The following is a 14,114-nucleotide window of genomic DNA, read 5'->3' on the forward strand; positions in this document are numbered from 1 at the left end:
ATTGCACTGGCGAGGATTAAAAACCAGAGTGCGGCGCCTGAGTGTGGATGCCAAGATGGCAGTTGCTAGCCCAGTGCTGTGGTTGCGGTGAGTGGAGGCAAGGCAGAGCTGGGGGGCCGAGGAGCAGTGAAATGCCCCAGCACAGACAGAAAATAATTTCCAGAGGCAGAGCGGTGCTAGACCTACAGGGAAGGAGTGGACCAAAGACTGTCAGGACTGCGCCTGGCTCACCATGGTGGGAGATTGCAGTGCCTTGCCATTGCTGCGGCTGCAGTGATTGGCCTGGGCTTGGCAAGAAAGTGAAGTGTACCTGCATTATCCATATACCCACGGCCTACGGCCTTCCGATCGACATCGCTGCGCCTTTGCGGTGAGTGACGCCTCCTTGAGGGAAAGGTTGATTCGAGTGGCTGACCTGCGAGGGCCATAGTGCAGTGGAGGTGCTGTGGCTTGGCCTGTGCTGAATTGGGGCTACTGGCTGTGACAGGGGTGAGTGGCTGGATCTGCTGCTCGACAAGCAACTGAGGGGCATCCCATGCTCGTTAGCACACGGCCTGGACTGGGGCTGAAACCCAGGAGGCCTACAAGCGCACACAACAGTTGGAGGCCTTTGTGCTGTATCGTTTCCAATCTCCGGTGAACAACGATCCGCTGCTTCTGATATGATGGAAGACGCGGTGTCCTTATGGCCCACTGGGGAGACCCACTGTAAAGCTAAACAAGCTGACATCCTCAGGCAGAGGAGAAGATAACTAGGGGCTCCATACTGAGGTTGAATCTGGCCTGGAGTGCTGGGGCCTGCACACCCCTACTCAATTACAATGTTGAGGGACTGACCGCCTGCGAGGGTACTAGGCATTTGATGTGACGGGGATGTCATTAATTCACACTCTCCCATCTACAAAGAAGCTTGTTCCTGTGACGGATTTGTGGGGACTGTGAGACTTCACGTGGGCCCTGCAGGAACTGTCATTGATGTGTGTGGCGAGAGAGGCCTTATTGCATCACACCTGAACCCCAATGGGCCCTTTCCATTGTCCATTCCACAAATCATGCTGACCTACGATATCAGACGACCAACTAAACCATAGGGCCCTGAAAGACTGGCATGCTGCAGAGCACATCCACCTATTTTCCCCCATAAACAGAGCGGTGGAGTGGCCTGGTTGAGGCCCCAAGAGTCTAGTGCCTGGTGTGCGGATGGTACCAAACCCAGAGAGGAACACCAAAATTGATGACCCCAATGGGGAAAGCTAACAAAACACAGTGAAAACGAACTATCAAATCTCGGAAAGGCACAAGAACGATGCCAGAGGTGGCTGCAGAACAGAGCACAAATGGCTCCAGTCAGAGCGTCAAGTTCCTGGTGAGTACGTTGCTGGCTATGCAACACGGGCTACAATCCATAGACAGCAAAATCGATCACCTCAACCTACGCATTTGCCATCTTGCCACCACACTTGATAAACATGCATCATACTTAACAGACGCAGAACAGGGAATATCTGGTGCAGATGATAATATGCCCTGTATGAACACTAAATGCATAAATATGAAAAAGGTGCTTGTAATAATTCTTGCAAAAAAAAGTCCTTGAGGAACACTTCCACAACAACAATCTGCGCATAGCCGGGATTCCAGAATCGACGAACACTGACAAAATGGGACTGTATCTTAACCAAATGTTGACAGATATTTTTGGCTCAGATAATCTCTCCCGCATGCTAGTGGTGGAGTGCGCTCTTCGAACCTTGGCACCGAGACATCCCCTGGGAATGCCCTCACAGACTGATCATAGCCAAGCTCCTAAATTACAGAGGCTGGGATACGGTGCTAATAATGGCGGGAGAACGATGAGACATTAACTGCCAAGGCAAGACAGTGTGGTTCTTCCCAGACTTCATGACCAATGTTCAGGCGGCCCGGAAAGAATATCTGTCTGTCAAAAAAAAGCTGGGAAAGGCAGAGATAAAGTATGCAATGCTATACCCAGCGAGAATAAGAATAGAACATCAAGGCTAGACGAAGATTTTTATGAAGCCCAAAGCAGCAATGGAGTATGTCAACAAGCTTTTACCTCATGGATGGGCCCGCCACACTCAAGCAGAGGAAGTGAGGAGAACTAAAAACATTCAAAGTGTGACGACCCACTGCCACTGATGCTGCCCAAGCTCAATCTATGGTAAACAGTCTGGCTGCCATACAGCCTGAGACATGTTGCTTGGGCTGCTTGGTGGCGATGAGTAGCCTCTTGGGCCGGCATGTTCCCTTGCTCTTGACTCAAGAGAACAGCAGTCTCAATAGCCTGTTGCACAATATTACCTGATGATGATATAAGGGAGGGGGTTGCTCCCTGCTGACACGATGCACACCACTACTGGGTGTTACTCTAGATGGAACGATGGAATGGACCCAATATATCTCAGAGGATAATATTGGAAGAGCAGATCGGTGGTTTGATGAAGATTTATAGTGGGCTCCACTTTAAACCATTCTCTCCAATCCTCCAGCTTTATTCATACCAGTCCCTAGGGGTGGCCTTATATGGTGAAGAGCTCCGTTGCTACCAAAATATCAAACATTTAGATATGGTGGAAAATCGGTTTTTAAGGCAGGTGTTGTGTATTCAGGTCAGCACCCCTTTGATTACACTGAGGCTTGATACCAATCTTAGACCTATCTTGAAGCGTGCAGGGCAGCAATAAGACCTCTAATTGTTTGGAGGAGAGTTTGGGTTACCCCCAAACTGCTATATTACCAAAAAGGACTTGAGGATATACTTAGATATCCTGCCACTGCAGATCTGCCATGGATGACACATGTCAGAAAAACATTCTCTGAATTGGGTTTATCAAATATCTGGACAGATCTTGGGGGAAGCTGTTGTTGTATCTCAGTAATTGAAATAAAATCATCTTTTAGATCTTACTGGCTCACACAGACACATTTTTAACAACAAAGAATTTTGATTGTGCAGAGTCTTTTTTACTTGATATAGCCAAACCTGACCAGGAAACTTTACGTTCTCTCCAGGTATGGCACTTTGCCACTCTGCACTTTTATCCAATTATGGGCCAAGTCAGCTGATTTTGTTACTATGGGCTGCCCATCTTGTGGACATGGGCGAGAATGTGTAGCACATATGTTGTTTTTCTGCCTGGCCTATAGTAGGGCTTGGGTCAGGTGGATATTGCCAATTTGTAGACGTCTAGGTGTCAGCAGGCACTTGGAGGCATGCAGAATTCTCCAGACAGATTTGTGGGCCCAGTGGTGTTTGCAGTATCAAAGTTAATAATGAGTATGTGGTTTGTACGGAAGAAATGGGAGTAGCTGCTTAATCAAATCAGTTAGAATGCTCTAGACAGATTTGCTGACCCCAATGGTGATCGGAACACCGAGGTCTACAATGAGCATTGAGTTTGCATGGAAGAAAGTGGGAGCTGCTTCCAAATTTGATGAACTAGGAACTTTTAAGGAGTGTAATTGATGATGACTAATTGATTTTCAAGATTTTACATCACCTGTGCTGACGCTAGGGAATTGTGTGGCATACCAATACGTTTTTAGAGTTGTTAATTATTTGAAGGTCATAAATGTATTTTGAGATTATAAATGTATTTTATGATATTGACTGTTTTATGATCCTAAATGTAAGTCTCTTTTATGGTATTTTTGATTGCCAAAATAAAGAGTGTTGATCTGATCTGACACACACCACCCATCCACAATCAGTCTAAAACACTTTACACAACCGGGTCTCTCAGCCACCCCTATACATCGTGTGGGCAACCGGGACTCTAGTGACCCCACATGGGTGCACCACAAATGTTTGTAAATGTTACTTTAATTGCGGCAACCTCTGCATACCACCAATGTTCTATCTTACAGTTTTCATTGTTTTTACTTTGCAGGGAGACCTTTGGCATAATTGGGATGCTGAAATGGGGGGAGGAGAGCTATATGATCTGAAATATTGTTGCCATGGCATTGCACTGATTGCTATAGACAATGCACACAATGACACACTGATATGTTGCCCGCTTAAAATTGAACCATGGGAAGGAAAAGACTAAACTGAAACCGCCTGACACCACCTCGTTAATCATATGGAACGTTCGATGGCCCCACAAAACAAGGCTGGAACTGGTGTACTTAGACTGAGGCCACTGTCCTTCAGGAGACTAATTTGATGAAACAGACGGAGAGTAAGGTGGGGTTGAGATGGGCTGGGACCAGACTGGCCTCATTATATTCCTCATATTTCAGGGGGGGTGGTGGTATTGATAAAGATAGATGTGCCATTCATGGTGACTCATGCTATTACAGATGATCACGGCAGATATGCTATGCTACAGGGCATCCTTGCTGATTCCTTAATCACCCTAGTGAACACATATGGGCCAAATGTGGACAATCCAGAGTTCTTCACTTGCATATGTAACACCCTATGCACCTTTCCACAATCTGTCATTATATGGGGGGGATTTGAATGCATCTGTCAACTCACTGCAGGACAGATCAGCACACACACCTGGCCATGACAGGCAATCCGCCAAGGTACTGATGAAGGCACTGGAGGAATTTGGTATGGTGAACCTATGGCAACAGCGTTACCCAGATATCCAGGAAGGCACATATGCCTCTGCAGTGCACAATTGCTGGTCTAGGATAGACTATTGGCTGACAAATGGGAAGGTGAGCACTTGGACGACAGGTATTCAACACCTTTCCAGAACCTTGTCCAATCACAACCCAATAAGTTAGATGTAACGATTTCAACACAGATACCAACACAATTCAGCTGGAGATTTAATCCCTCTATACTATTAGACCCCGGTGTCACAAAGAGTCCGTAAGATTAGCCATAATAGAATACTTTGACATCAATACATGGCTCGGTGGAGGGAACAGACATGTACTGGGAAGCCTTCAAAGCTACAATGCGAGGGATCTGCATTAGCACCCTTGCGTGTCTACTTAAACATATTTGTGTGCAGCTATCAAAAATTGAACAAACAATACAAGAACGGGAGAAGGAATATAAGGGCAGGCCATGCAGAGCCACTCTGGCCGACATCAGAGACCAAATAACAAATTATAATGACATGGCAGATCGAGAATTGAGATCTCTCTCCCGTAGACATGTGGCAAGAACCTATGAGGAGGGAATCGTATCAACCCCACTCGCTCATCAATACTGATGCTAAAATAGTTTACTAAAATTCTAGCCTGCAGACTTCAGTCCCTCCTAACTTACATGGTCCTACCTGATTAATCGGGCTTCATACCAACCTGCTCAACCTCAAACAATTTACACACAATATTTGCACTCCTCCACCAATTAAACCCAGAATTAAAAGCGGCATCGGCATTACTTAATGCCGCTAAAGTTTTCTTCTCAATCTTTATTTCGACCAGTGGTCATAAAAGTACAAACAATCACATCATTTTGCAAAAATATTAAGACATATATATATAAAAACCAAAAGAAAGAAAAAACAAAAAAGACCTAGAATTCCAACAACCAATAGTGGCCAGTGCCTGAGAACATGCCAATCACTATCGTCATTGCAAAATACCTCCGTTAAAATTATATAGTTAAAAACCTAATCCGAGACATTATTAACACAGACTAAATGCATAAGACTTCAGACAGTGGTTACATAGAATCTTCTTTTCCTCCACATTGATGCGAGAAATGATGATACGGCAAAAACTATTGGAGTAGATAGGTCTGTTTTGAGGATTTGATAGGCATGCATACAGTGCTTAAACCCCAGGTTCCTACAAACGAGCACAATCCAACACTTCCTGGACTTTTTATAAGCGGGACAGAGAAATAATATATGTAATTCAGTTTCTTGATCTGCATCGCAGCCAGGACAGTTTTTAGGGGATGGTGGCGACCATTTGCTAGTGAAAACTCTTATAGGTAATGTGCCGTATCTCCACTGTAAATAGAGTTTTCTAGCAAAGTGAGGTCTAATCTCACTAAAAGCCTCCTCAAAGTGATAAAAATCTTTGAAATTTAAGAAGGTATGTGTTAAAATAGAAGATTGAGATTTACAGATAAAAGCTGCTAATTTGGATCCATAATAGGAATTAATAAGGTGCTTGCGGGAAACACTAGAACATGCTGTGGCCGCGTCTGACCAAAGTTGTGGAAGACCTAAGATTCCTAATTCTTTCTTCACATAGGCGAACCAAGGACGTTTCCCTGCATTGGGTAGACTCAAAACTTCAGTAAGTTCATTTCTATAGACTTGAAGTTCTGGAGTGATCCAGATCCTCCGCCAGAATGTTAAAGGTTTGAGACCGAGAACTTCATCTATGGGTCGAAGACCCAAGTCCAGTCTCAATGGAAGTAGAGGGGTACTAGGAGGGAGGGCCAGCAATTGCCTTGGGAACTTGGTTTCTGTAGATAAGATCTCCGGGTGACATTTAGTTGCCCAGAGTTCAGCTCCATAGACTACTCCACCCCTTGCCTGTAGTTTGTAAATTTCAAGGGGTGGACCAGTCGATTTTACGCTTGACCTATTGAAAAATTTCATGATCCCCCCGGTTGCTTGGACTAATTTCAGCTGGGCCTTCGTTTGATGTGGGGCCCACGTCATTGGTTCATTTAGAGTGAGCCCCAGATACTCAAAGGTATGGACCCTTTCCAAAGGGATTCCCCCTATACAGGGATTTGGCCGTGTCGTAGTTGGTGGATTAAAGATCATAAATTTGGTTTTGAGGGTATTTATTTCTAAACCCAGCTCGTAACAGAACAGCTCAAAGCCATCCAGTACTCGCTGTAGACCCATTGGAGATTTCGAAAGTAGCAGGGTATCATCTGCAAACATTATCGCTGGGACCCTATTACCAGCAAGTTTTGGGGCGTCGTTGTCAATGACCTTATCTAGGTGTGAGAAGACTCCGTTGACATAGAGGCAGAAAAGGGTTGGAGCCAACACACACCCCTGTCTGACTCCCTTGCCAACAGGAAATCTGGATGTTAGAGCCCCATTCTTTCCACACCTTACTTGCGCGAAATTTCCCGTGTGTAATCGAATGATCATGTTTAATAAGGAAACAGGGATACCCAGTTGTAACAATACAGACCACAATTTTGATCTAGGAACCAGATCGAAAGCCGCACGTAGATCCACAAATACAGTGTACAAGGAACCTCCTTCCACATTTACGACTTTCCAAAATAACAACGTAAGGCGGAAGATTTGGTCCATGGTTGAGACATTCTTCCTGAACCCTGCCTGGAAAGGGCTCAGAATAGAAAACTCCTCTAACCAATCCCTAAGGCGTTCTAAAATTAACCTTGAAAAAAATTTTTGTGGGACATCTATAAGGCTTATAGGCCTATAGTTAATCGGGAGTAAAGGGGAGCCCTTCTTAAAAATTGGAACTATTTCGGCTCCCAGCCAAGTACTTGGTATTGCCATGCCCTTCAGTATTGCATTAAATAATGCCGTTAGGTAAGGAGCCCAAACCGTCGGTTCATTTTTAAGGAGATCGCCAGGGAGTTTGTCCAGGCCAGGCGCTTTGCCGGCCGGGAGACTGGAGAGAATATCAAAAACTTCCTGTTCCTCAAAATCGTCCCCATAATGAAAAGTTGTAAATTTGGACGATGTTAGCTCCTTAGCCATGCTGTCAGTGGACAAATCACAACCGTAAAGGGAGGAGAAATGGCCTTCCCAAACACTAGCCGCGATATTGGGTTGTATCGCTAATAAAGGCTTAGACGAGCCTGTATTAACAAGTTGCCAAAACTTACGCGAGTCTTTTGTTTTGAGTGCCTCAGTTAAATTGTCCCAATTATCACTATCCCACTCTGACTTAGCATGGTCAATTAGTTGCTTTTATTCCCAGCGTTTTTGTCTAATTTGCGCCTTCTTATTGTTAGATTTAACCGCTTCAAGGAGTTCTGTTTTTAATTTCCTACAAGCAGTATTGTACCATGTAGGTGTGTTACGGGTCCTACACGCATTAGGCGCTATAGGATTTAAAACATTTGCCAAAATGCCATTTAGCTCCATATTTAGCTCCTCAAATTTTTTATACATTTCTGGAGTGGGATTATGCAATGGTAGGGAGCCTACTGCTTCCAGAACCGGAATTACCTTCTCATAGAGTTTAGGTAATAGCGCGGGGTGATTTGCTAGTTTTTCCCACCTCACCCTGCGCCTATTACTGGATAAATGGCAACCTGTGTCTAAATCCTTCTTCTCAATGGATGGAGCAATAATATTCCCCGGGGATAGCAACTGGAGAATCAGTGGGTTATGGTCGCTGTCTTCCCTTAATTCTACCCTGAAATCTACGACCTTTCCCCAAGCACAACTCTCAACAAATATATAGTCCAGCCTAGACTCTCTGCCCGGTTTGTTGTATGTACACTTGGCAGGGACGTCTGATTTAAAACGGCCGTTACATGACCTAATGGAGTACTTTAGGGTTAGAGCCGTAATCTGAATAGCAAGAGGCGTCCATGACCTGGGTGATAAGCCCACAGCTGGGGGTATTGCCCAGTAATCATCCTCCTCCTGAATATCACCATCTAAGTGGTTCGAAGTGGCAATTTAAATCTCCTCCTATTAGGAGGGTAGAACCTTGGGGAACAATATTTAAAAATGTGGAGAGCTCGTCAATAGTGACAGAGTCCGCTGTGATATTCACCGGTCTGGAATAGACATTAATTAAAACAAGGCGAAAATCATTGGGCCATGCCAGAGTCACACACTGGACATCATGAGATGTCGTGTCCACAACCGTGGCCTGACAACCCAGGTGAGTACGGACCCAAATTGTCAGTCCCCCAGATGGTCTACCCCTACCCCCCACCTGGCTGGGATCGAAAATGAGGCAAAACCACTCCGGTTCTTATCTATAAACCGGCCCCAGTCGGGGCACATTAGTTTATTACCAATCCCTGCCAGATTCCACGACAGTATTGTCAGTGGTGGAGGGAGAGATAGGACTTCCGGAGATAGGTCCACTATAGGTTTGGTAGTTGTTAAATTGCCAGCCCATGGACCGTTGTCAGGGATCTCATTGCATTCGCCTAAGAATGCAATGGGAGGAGAGACTCTAGTTGATATTCTCTTGGAAACATCCAGCCCCACAATACCACCCTTACTCGCTAATGCAACTCCAGGGTCGATATTGATGATTTTCATAATATCCGTGCCACCAGCCAACAACTGGCTAGGTGGGTCAGGGTCAATACTTAGTCAGTCTATATCACTCAGGCATCTAAACCTATTATAATCCTGAGGGTACAAGGTTGTACTTGGGTACTGAAAATTGTTCATGGCCCCCCTGGAGTGACTTCTCGCACCGACCCTCGTCCACCCCGCTTCCGGAACTTCATCGAAGTGCCTATCATGTGGAGGGTAGAAAAAGGCCAATGGAAGAGTCCGAATTAAAGACTCTACCTCTGAGTGTGGGCATCTAAGGATAGAAGAGACTACTCCAGGGTCCCTAAAATTTACAACAACACAGTCACCACTGATGGTTTTCTTAGATAATCCCAGCCATGCGACCCTTCTGACCATCATAATCTCGCCTGAAAAATTTGGAGGAAGGGGTTTATGCTTGTTTAACCAACTAACAACTTTATTCTTTAGTGAAGCAAATGATTCTTCTCTTGTGTTAGAAAGTTTAGGTACTCCAGCTAGGACAACTACCAGTGGTGCTGCTTCCGGAGGAAGGTTTAGTATTTGATCCTTCCTTAAACTATTAACCTCCTTAATTTCTTGCTCTATATCCACAGAGGGCTTATCCACCACCTTGAGAATAGAGGGAGTTTTCAATTTGATAGAATGGCCCTACATGTTCACTATATTAATGAGGATGGGCATCCCAATGGAGTTCCTGAGGTGGGTGAGATTGCTGCATACATCTCCAGTAGCCAGGGTGTAAGTCAATGGGCACACATCAGAGCTGATCTCTATCCATCGAGCTACAAGACAGGGATGCCCTGTCTTCCCTATTATATTTACATTGACCTTTGAACCACGGGCATGCATGATTCGACAGCAGCATGTAGCTACAGCACTACGATTCCAGCAGAGACCGATTGGCATCTCACTATAAGCAGACGATATGGTCATATATGTATGCAAACCTATATAACTCCTTGTACAAAACCATATGCTCTAGAGTACCCACATGAGTGGAGTACAGAACCTGTAAAATACTTAGGTGTGTGGATATATAGAGATCCTGAACTGGCGATACATGAGACCTATGGTAAAGCTATGCTGAAACTGGAGTACCAAGTGTGTGTGGATACATACAGATTCTGAACTGGTGATACGTGAGAACTATGGTAAAGCTATGGTGAAACTGGAGTACCAAGTGTGTGTGGATACATACAGATTCTGAACTGGTGATACGTGAGAACTATGGTAAAGCTATGGTGAAACTGTAGTACCATGTGGTGAGATGGATAAAAATGCCTCCATCCCTGGCTGACTGAGTTGCCATAATGAAAATGATTATAGTGCCATTATTCCTATACCTATTTAGCAATATACCTATAGGACACAACTAATCACATTGGCAGGGGCAGGCAAACAACGGCACAAAGGGTGGGACATAATGACTAGACCTTATGCGCAAGGCGGCTTCGGAGCACCAGATTTATATCTCTACTACCTATGGCTCAAGCGCAATAAGTCCCCCAAACGGATGGGCCACACCTTGCGGTAGAGGCAGGGGAAATGCATCCCATTCCACTTAGATATATCCTACCACATAAACCTATAGATACCTCTCGCACAGAAATAAACACGATCGACTTCACAACATCATCCTGGGGAGATCTGGGGTCAAGAGCCCACAAACTCCCACAATATGCTCCTACGCTGCCACTAGGATATCACCCAGCCCTTCCAGTAACACAGGAAAATGGGGGTCTTGCTCAACTTAAACAAATGGGGATCGAAATGATGTGAGATATATACCCAAGCAGAAAATGTTGCGATCCCACAGGCTTGAAATACATACAAAATGCAAAACCACTTTTTACATTCACATGCCACAGCCTACATGCCGCCGTCAAGGATCTCTTTCCGATGTTCCCCCATGAAACCCCAACACTAACTGCACTGTAGAGGCTACTAGCTAGCACCTGTAGATACCATTGATCACTAGACTATATGACGCGGCACCAGGGGACTAATTTTCCAGTCATTTAAATTGTTCCAATGTGCTTGTGAGAGGTTTTCGCCAGCCGCAGCATATAATTAATTACATGATGTGGCATAATAGAAGAAATTCAGGACTTTTACGGAATTACTGAAGTTTATGCTGGTGTAATGGAGATTTCACCCAGGCCTCACTGGTTGAAGGTAGAGATACAATCAGAGACTGACAAAAAGAGGTGTTAGGGGGATCTGAGAAGGTAGGTGGACAGAGTTACTGTGTTGTGATGTGGTACTCTGTAAAAGGTATATCTTTAGCTTGTTCCTGAATTCAAGATGGGTAGAGGCAATCCTGATGGATATCGGGATTTTATTCCAGATCTTGTGTTCATATATAAAAATGCATGTCTTCTTCTCTTTTCAGATGGTGTTCTGACTGTCGGTGAGCTGAGAGTCTTTTGACTTGGTGATCTTGCCAGCCAGCCAGAAAGAATGAAGTCTATTTTGGACCAGTGGAAAAGTTAACTTCAGAAAACAATCATAAACAGCTATTCTCGTGCACATCTCCCAATGAATCAAGAGATAACCTTCAGGGTACAATCAATTCAAATGTAGTCATCCAGGCTAGCAGTCCTCATTGAGAAGAACCCATCGAACAACTTACTTGGGAAACTCAGAAGAACTTTAAAAATGTTGAAGAAATCATTGCCTAAATGTTCTTATAACAAAAAATACCACACCTTGAATTTCACGTCTTAGCGATGTCATCTTCCGCGACCCTTTGAGAACAGCTTCCAAACCTTTGAGATAAAGAGGAGATGGGAGCCATGGCTATACTATTTCTTCGGGCAAGCAGCCAGTCTTCTCCAAGTTCCAGAAAATATTCTAATTTCCGAAGATCTAGTGGTTGGTGGAGGGCCCCAAACATATCCTCACAAAGTCCCCCACGCTTCCAACCTTTACAGTACTTCCTCTAACTAAAATTGTCTCAACATACTAACCTTTCTACGGTCGCAGACAGTGGTCCCAGATGCTGCAGCTCCACAAGGCTGTCCATGGTCCCACCTCTTAAAATGAGGTACCTCACTCTCTCAACTCTTGAGAAAACCTACTTAAGGTATCCCTTTGCCTCTGGCACCCCTCTCTAAGTTTCTGGAAGTAAATAGTTTTGCAGTTCTTTTTGCACCCCATACCTAAGTGTTTGAGACACTGTTCATTAAGGGTCAAGGGGCAGAGGGGGCTCTAGGGCGGTGCGACTGGTACGACCCCACCGGGTTCTGACTCCGGGTGGGGGCGTCCTGTTTGAAGAATATTATGGTTTTAAAAGCACCTGCTGCTGCTTTCCAGGCTGCCAGCAATTTCCAGACAAAACTAAAAGTCAATATAACTGGTGATTCATGTTCTTTCTAAAGAGAGTTCGGAGGTTTGTCTAGTGGAAGTTTTGACTCACAGTAAGGTAGCGAAAAGGGTTCAGATGCCTGCTGCAAACAGCGTGCACTATTCAGATCACAAAGTGCGTTTTATGTAAATAGGTCAGTGAGTTATGGCTTTTGTCTGAGAGATCCTTTGTTACTTGCAGTTTGTGAGTTATAATCCTTACATAGAACAGTGAGCTATTAACTGTCATCAAAGAGCGGCATGCAAGCTGCAAAGTATAGGTCAGAGGTATGATTTTTTTCCCAGTCTTTCCTAATTTTGGAAAAGGGTTCCTTTGGATAGAAATCAATTCTGATTATTAAGGAACATCCCCAACCATGGTGATACATTTTACATTCTGAATTTGTGTTTCTCCAGACCAAGCACTCAAACTATCCGGCCTACCAGTATGGATGACATGGGACTTCTACGCCTTGTAGTCCTCTGTCCGATGTAACATTTCCTATACACTGATTTACACATCTATGATTGATTGTCTCTGTGTAGCATGTGTGATGTAAAGTGCTCGGACACCCTACACAGGTATGAGTGGCAGCGGCGGCGCTATAAAACTGATTTAATGCATCTGAGAAAGAAAGCCAGTTTGGATAGTTGAGTAGAACTATTAAAGGGTGGTAGTGAGGGACTCCGTAGTGGAGGTGGTCATTGGGGGGCACCAACAAACATTGTCACACTGGGCGCCACCAGCGCTAAAGCCGGCCCTGCCAAGGAGAATTTTAACCCGTGTAACTATCTTAGCAGGAAACAGGAGTTTCCTCCCAAATCGCTTCTGAGGCGTTTGTAATTGGTAATACCGGGGACAATTCTCAGGCGAATCCTGGAGGAAACTTTACCCACAAACAGGTTGGAATTGAGAATTACATGCAGAAATGGTGGTGGCAATGCCAGTTCGCATGCAACTGCACACACCATAGAGGATACACATGGGATTGCTTGAAATTCAGTCGAAATTCCGGATCACGGAATTACCAATACCTATGGTGCCAAGATTTCTGGATGCAAAATTATGTGCCACAACTACTAGTACTTGTGATGTAGGTTAAAGTGTCCTATAGTCTGATCCACTCCCTGATAAAACGAACCTATCAGATCCAGATTGACAGGCGGCTGCAAATGTGTACTGTGATCAATCTCTGGAATAATAAGCAAGCCATTTATTCAAAATGGACCAGGCTCCCTGTTTGCTGATATCCATCCGAGCTTGCTTTTGTTAGTAGAATGACAGGCTGATGGCAAGCACTTAAAAGAAAAATTGCAGGTTACTAGAAAACGAGCAGATCGATTCAATATCACCAAGGGCAGTTTGATTAAATGCAATAAGGTTTCTCTTATGCTAGTCATATTTTATGCTCTTTGTACAGGCCTGTTTCTTTACACCGCATATTACTGCCATTTCGCCCTTTCATGATCGATGACTATTTAAAAGCGAAAACAAAACATATTTTAAAAGAGACAGAGAGTAAATTTGTAAATCTGCAACACTTTTATAAATTACAAAACTATGAACATGTTGCTGCACATTTGTATGGA

This window comes from Triturus cristatus, chromosome 1_2 (assembly GCF_964204655.1).
Source record: "Triturus cristatus chromosome 1_2, aTriCri1.1, whole genome shotgun sequence".
Classification (NCBI taxonomy): domain Eukaryota; kingdom Metazoa; phylum Chordata; class Amphibia; order Caudata; family Salamandridae; genus Triturus; species Triturus cristatus.